The following is a 7,224-nucleotide window of genomic DNA, read 5'->3' as shown; positions in this document are numbered from 1 at the left end:
GGCTTTGAGGATGCCAAAGCGAGTAATGATGCTCCTCCACATGAATCCTTCTACTTGCTTCTCGGTGATGGACTCCAATAGCTCAGCCTCCAACTACTAGGTGAAGTAATCCACTCCGACAATGAGGAATTTCCTCTATCCCGAAGCTGGTGGGAAGGGGCCGAGGAGGTCCATTCCCCATTGTGTGAAGGGCCATGTGCTATCCAGGGGGGTTAGGGGAACCGCAGGTTGACGAGGTGCCCAAGAATGCTTCTAACACAGTATGCATCATTGTATGTAGGTTATGGCATCTCGACGCATGGTCGGCCAGTAGTACCCTTATCGGAGGACTTTGAAGACTAAGGTCCGAATGCTAATGTGCTCCCCGCAAATTCCTTCGTGAACCTCGGCTAACACCAACTGGGCTTCCACGGGGTCCAAGCAGCGTAGGAGTGGTTGGGTGAGCAACCTCCGATAAAGTCGCCCGTTCATCTCACAATACCATGCCTGCGTGCGTCGGAGTCATCAGGAGTCCACCTTGTCGGCTGGCAACGTCCCATCCTTTTTGTAGCAAAGGATTTCTTCCACCTAGATCGGGGTTGCATTTGCAGTGGCCACCTCTTCGGCCACAACGATTTGATAAGGAAGTTGTTAGACTTCCGGAGGCATTTTGGTGTCCTGAGGCAAGGCGAGCTTTGCTAAAGCGTCGACTCATGCATTCTGCGCCCGCGATACCCTCGTTATGGCGAAGCGTTGGAAGCTGCTAATGAGTTTCCTTGCCTCGGACAGGTATTTTGTCATGGTAGCATCCCAAGCCTCATAGTCTTTGTTGATATGGCCGACCACTAGTTGGGAATCGGTGAAAACTTCGATGCTTTTGACTTGGAGCTCATGGACCAACTTGAGGCCGGATAGGAGCGCCTCGTATTCGGCTTCATTGTTGGTAGCCTTAAACCTGAAGTGGAGCGCATGACAGAACGTCCGACCGTCGGGGCTTTGGAGGACGAGGCCAGCCCCACCCCCTTTTGCATTTGCCGAGCCATCAACATGTAAGCTCCACCATTGCTCAGTATGCTTGCCATTGCTGTCGCCAAGGGGAGTCAATTTTGAGATGAAGTTGGCGATCGCCTGGGGCTTGATGGCCATCCTCGGGACATATTGTATGTCAAATTCCCTGAGCTTGATAGACCACTTGAGCACTTGTCTGGACATGTCGAACCTAGATAAGATTTGTCGCAATGGATGGTCAGTTATTACTTTAATCGGGTGGGCTTGGAAGTAGGGTCATAGTTTCCTGGCTATCTGAACGAGTGCTAGAGCTAGTCTCTCCACCGGTTGGTATCGCATCTTGGGCCCGCTGAGGACGTGGCTCAAGTAGTAGATCGGCTACTGCACTCCCGAATCTTCCCGAGTCAGTACAGAACTGATGGCGTGTTCGGAAGCCACGAGGTGGAGGCTGAGTGGTTCTCCCGAGGTGACCGTAGCAAGTCAGGGTAGGTGCTCCAAGTGCTCCTTTAGTCGCCCAAAGGCCTCTTGATATTTAGGCATCCATTCGAAGTTCTTTGGGCTCTTCAGGATGCAGAAGAAGGAGAGACATTGTCTCCTAACCGAGACAGGAATCGAGCTAGGGCGGTGAGCCTCCCAATCAAGCGATGTATCTCCTTTACTGAATGGGGAGGTTGCATTTTGATGAAAGCTGGAACTTTTTTCTGGGTTGGCATCTAGTCCCCTTCGGTGGACGATGAAGCTGAGGAATTTTCCCGAGCTGACCCCGAAGACACACTTGGCGGGCTTGAGGCGTATGCTGCACTCCCGCAATGTTCTAAATGTCTCGGTAAGGTCCGTCAAGTGGGTTCAGGCGGACTTGCTCTTGACGATCATGTCGTCAACATATACCTCCATGTTTCTCCTGATCTGGTGAGTGAACACCTTGTTCATCATCCTTTGGTAGGTTGCCCTAACGTTCTTTAACCCAAACGACATGACTGTGTAGAAGTAAACTCCTCGGTTTGTGATGAAAGTTGTATGTTCCTGGTTTTCTAGTGCCATCTTGATTTGCTTGTACCCTAAGAACGCATCCAGGAATGTGAAAAGCTCGTGGCCCAAAGTTGCGTCGACCAACTGGTTGATCCTCGGTAGTGGGCAGTAGTCCTTCGAGCATGCTCGGTTGAGATCGGTATAGTTAACACATATTTTTCAACTTCCATTAGGCTTTTTAACAAGAACTACATTTGAGAGCCATCGAGGGTATTTTGCTTCTGCAATAAATCCTACCGCTAAGAGTCGTTCTATCTCGTCATCTATCACCTTTTGTCGGTTGGGCGCTAGCTTCCAAGGTCGTTGCATCACCGGTTGCACTTGGGGATTGATGTTCAGGTGGTGTTGTGCGATCGTTCGGTCAATCCCGGGCATGTCCGCTGGTAACCAGGCAAAGACGTCAGCATGTTGAACTAGCAGGTTGATGAGTTGCTCTATTTCCTCCTCTAGTAGCCCCACCCCGACCATGACGATCCTATCTGGTCGATCGTGACATAGTGAGACTTCTTGAGTGTGCTCAGTCGGTTCGGGGCATTGTGTTGGCTTGGCGACGTCCTGAGGTTCGGCGACGGGATGCTTGCACCTTGGCTTCTTGGGTAATGTGATGGCCACTAGGTAACTTTTTCAAGATTCTCAAGGATCGCTCCTTGCTTCCCCAACCCCTGCTCGGGTCGGGAATTTTATTGCTCGGTGGTATGTGGAGATTGCCACTCTGAGCTTGTTGAGGGTTGGTCGGCCCAGGATGGCATTGTATGCCAAGTGGAGTTCCACTACTAGGAAGGTTACCATGACTATCTTGACCCGCGGGTCCTCGCCCAGGTAACCGGTAGGACGGTTGTGGCGAGGGATGAAATGGAATCTCCTGTAAATCCGGTAAGCGCTGATTGAATCAGGGCATGGTCTTCCTTGGTCAGGCCGAGCTTTCGGAAGGTGTCGAAGTACAGGACATCGACTGAGCTCCCAGTATCCACCACGATCCTTTTAACCCGAGCATTGGTGATCTTGGCCAAGATGACTAATGCATCGTTGTGCTCCGAGTACTCAGTTTCTCTTGCCCGGAAGGTGATCTTGGGCACTTGGGATTGCCTCGGATGTTTTTCAACAACTGCTCAGGCATAAGCCTTCCGCCTCGCCATGCTATCTCCCCTTGAGGTTGAACCGCCGCTAATCACATCAATTTGCTTTTTGACTGGACCCGACGGATGGGGCTATAGTTCGCGGGGCCTCTCAATGTAGCGACCCAAATGCCCCCGACGTATGAGTTCTTCGATCTGGTTCTTGAGGTCATGACACTCCTCGGTGTCATGTTTGTAATCACGATGAAACCAACAATACTTCGAGCGATCTCTGAGCTCACGTGGTGCCTTAATCGGGTTGGGGGCCTTCAAGAGTCCCTTTTCCCTAATCTACAGGACTATCTCCATCCTGGAGGAGTTCAAAGGCAGGAGTGGGAGCCTCGAGGGTAGTGCATTGGGTCGGTCGATCCTCCTTCTTGGCAGCGCCGAGGCCTGCCCTCGGGTTTGTTCTGCTCGCGGCCTCTTGTGCCCCTCACGCTTTCCCGCCATCAAAGCTTCGGCGGCTACATATTGGTTGGCGTGCTGAAGCATTTCGGGGATAGCCATTGGCGACTGCACGACTAACGACTAGAAGAATCTGGAAGGCCAAAGCCCCATCAAGAACGCCTGCATTATGAAAGAGGGATGAGCATCGGGCAGCCCTCGGATTTCAGTAGCAAAGCGAGTCACAAAATGAGAAAGTGACTTGTCATCCTTTTGGATGAGGCCAAAGAGCAGAACTGCGGACGACTTCGGTCGCACACTAGCCAGGAAGCTGAGCTTGAATTCTTTGGCCAACTGGTAGAAGGTGGCGATCGAGGCTGGCCTTAGTTGACTGTACCACATCCAAGCTGGGACTTGTTGTGAGGTAGGGAATGCCCAGCACATGAGGGCGTCCGAAGTGCCGTATAGAGCCATCTGGGCTCGAAAGGCGGCGACATGTTCCATCCTGTCAGAGCTATCGTCATAAGCTTCAAGAACCGAGAGGCAGAAGCTCATAGGGACTGGCTTGTCCTGAATCTCAAGTGTGAAAGGTGATCCTCCCGAAGAGGCATCGCCAAGCTCTTCTTTGGAGTTGTGGAACTCTCGCTGAACCTCATCCAAACGCCGATTTACCGAGCGCAGTTGTGCCCGGAGAGAGTTTGCTAAGTCAGACGACAGTGTGTCAGGCTCGGGACTGTCAAAGCGAGGGTGTCGGAGGCTTCACACGCTATACACAAGCATTATCCTCGGATTCAACCGCCGCTCGGGAGAGGAGATGTAGTCCATTGTCGCGGGCTACCGGGGGGTCAAAGGTGGTGCCTAAGAGGGTGGAGGCTGCATGGGTGCAGGAGGCGGCAACTCCCGCTAGGGTGTGGGCAGGTGCATTGGGAGTTGCCCGTGGGAGGGGGGGACACGAGGGGGACGATGGTTTGCATCATCCCCGCCAGAACCTAAACTTGGTGTGTCAGGCTGAGGAATGCCTCAACGGAGATGGAAGGTTGAGTGGTAGCCATTCCCATGGGTGATAACCTTGGGTCCATGGACAGTCGCCAATAGCGCCCCAGGGTCACCAGGGAGCCGTTTGCCTCCGGCTCAAGGGGAGGTGGGAGTCGTTCCCCGAGCCCGGGAGTTGAGTGGGTTGGGAGGCACTCATTTGCCCAATTGTTCGGCCATGTTTCCCGGCTGGGAATGATCTTAAGACATCGAGGCCCTCCTTCTAGCGCCAAAATGATAGTGATCCTTTACGCCGTGGCAGAGGGAGTCAACACGGCTTGGTTCAATCCCGGGTGCGCAAGATCATCCACGTTGCGCTCGGGCGACAAGGATCATCGTCTAGTAAGGTCGGGCTTAGGCTCTGGCTTCAAAGTCTAGAAACTCCCATTGGCTAGCCACCTGCCTCTCTATCACTGGTCCCTACACACTGGTCGAAGTCGGGAAGGGGGCTCAATATTTCGACCCCTACGAAGATTTTGTTAGAACTGGGTGGAAAATGAGCCAAAGACCGCATGTTGCCGGCCCTGCGATGGATTTTTATCCCTCCGCTGGGGGACCAGTCGTACCTACCATATTTATGATTACCGACCCTTCGGGCGGCGGACTTACTCTTGGGGCGGATCTTGGGCGTCTTCGGCGTCATGATGTTGTGCAGTGATGTTGTACTCGGTGCCATCCTGACCTTTACGAGATGACGTTGTACTTGGTCGGCGCCATCCTGATCTTTGCGGGATGGCGCTGTGCTTGGTTGGTGCCGACTCGATCTTTGCGAGACGACGCTGTACTAGGTCGGCACCATCCGACCTTTGCAAGACGACATAGTACTCGGTCGGTGCCGTCACAATCTTTGCAGGGTGACACTATATTCGATTGATGCCGTCCGACCTTTACGGGATGGCATGGTACTCAGTCGACGTCATCCAACCTTTGTGGGACAGCACGGTACTTGGTCGGCGTCGTCCCGATCTTTGCGGAACAACAAGGTACTCGGTCAGTGCCATCCCGATCTTTGTGTGACAACGTTGTACTTGGTCGACGCTGTCCGACCTTTGCAGAATGGCGTTGACCGGGGGGTTCGATCCGATTCGTTGACCTTGACGCTGATGTGGATGTGCATAGTGGTTGGAGGGTAGGTAACCAAAAATATGCCATATCAACCATCCTAACCTAAAATCTTAAAATTAATATACCTAATCTACAAGCATAAGAGATCTGAATCAAACCTAACCTATAGGTTAGATTCCTCTACTTTCTGTGTTGTATAAATGGAGCCTGAGTCATAGTTACAGTTTGATATTTAATATAAGACAAATACTCTAGTGTGTGATCATAACTATTTCCGGGCTTTCATACTCATCAGAAGTGAGTTTCAATAGCTAATCTCTCGTTCCCTCTAACAAGATGTTTGCTTCTCTTCGAGTGTCTCTTTGATGGTTTCTATATCATTAATTGAACTCGCGTCTAACTGTGCCATGGCTCTCTCATCATCAGCTCTCGCAATTTTGACAGTCTTTTTATGCATGCTCGTAGCTGCCCAAATGATCAACAGATTTCTTTCGCTTGCGCCGTCGTAAGAATATTGTAGATTCAATACATAGCTAAGACTGCACTGGAATTAAACTTGTTCTTTTAATTTCTCGATATGGATGATTAGCTCTCATGATGACCCGATAAGGACTGCTGCATACTGCAGTAGATGTAGAGAAGCTTCATTTCTCGTTTGAGAATACGGAGGCTCCTGAAACCAATGGGACCAGCTGATGTAGAGGGACGGAATGGATGGACAAGCATTCACAGTGTCTTCTGTTTTCTTGTTGGAGTTTGCCTGTGGCTGGCAAACACAGGTACGAAGCTTAGGAATATATTTGAACTCAAGCAACAGGAAATTAAGTTAAATTTGCACTGTCTTCTTCGACCTTTACCGATAAAGTCTCTCTTCAGCAACTTCTTGTTATTGATATTTTTGTGTCATATCCTAAATTAAAAAAATAAAAATATTATTTTATTATTCATAATTTATAAAAGAATTTTTTATTTTTAAATTTAAATTAATATCTTTATAATATTAAATATTTTTTCGTGTCACGAGTGATAAAAAAAAAAATTTTCATCCAAACCTCATATCTATTATAAAATAGTAGATTACTTAAAAAAATATAGAATAAACACATATCAATAGTCATATATTGATTGCAACTTCTGAAAAATCATAAAAATAAATTTGAACTCAAGCAACAGGAAACTAAGTTAAATTTGCACTGTATTCTTCGACGTTTACCGATAAAGTCTCTCAGCAACTTCTTGTTGTTGATCTTTTTGTGTCATATCCTAAATTAAAAAAAATAAAAAAATATTATTTTATTATTCATAATTTATAGAAGAATTTTTTTTAATTTAAATTAATATATTTATAATATTAAATACTTTTTCTTGTCACAAGTGATAAAAAAAAATTTCCATTCAAACCTCATATCTATTATAAAATAGTAGATTACTTTAAAAAATATAGAATAAAAATATATCAATGGCCATATATATTGATTGTAACTTCTGAAAAATCATGAAAATAATTTTTAATATTCATGAGACATATATAAATATCAATAATCTAATATAACATGATAAAATATTAATTTATTATGAAACATATATATTAGTAAAATAATAATAATTTTTA

This window comes from Musa acuminata, chromosome BXJ3-5, assembly GCF_036884655.1.
Source record: "Musa acuminata AAA Group cultivar baxijiao chromosome BXJ3-5, Cavendish_Baxijiao_AAA, whole genome shotgun sequence".
Taxonomy (NCBI): domain Eukaryota; kingdom Viridiplantae; phylum Streptophyta; class Magnoliopsida; order Zingiberales; family Musaceae; genus Musa; species Musa acuminata.
This window is presented reverse-complemented; position numbering follows the sequence as displayed.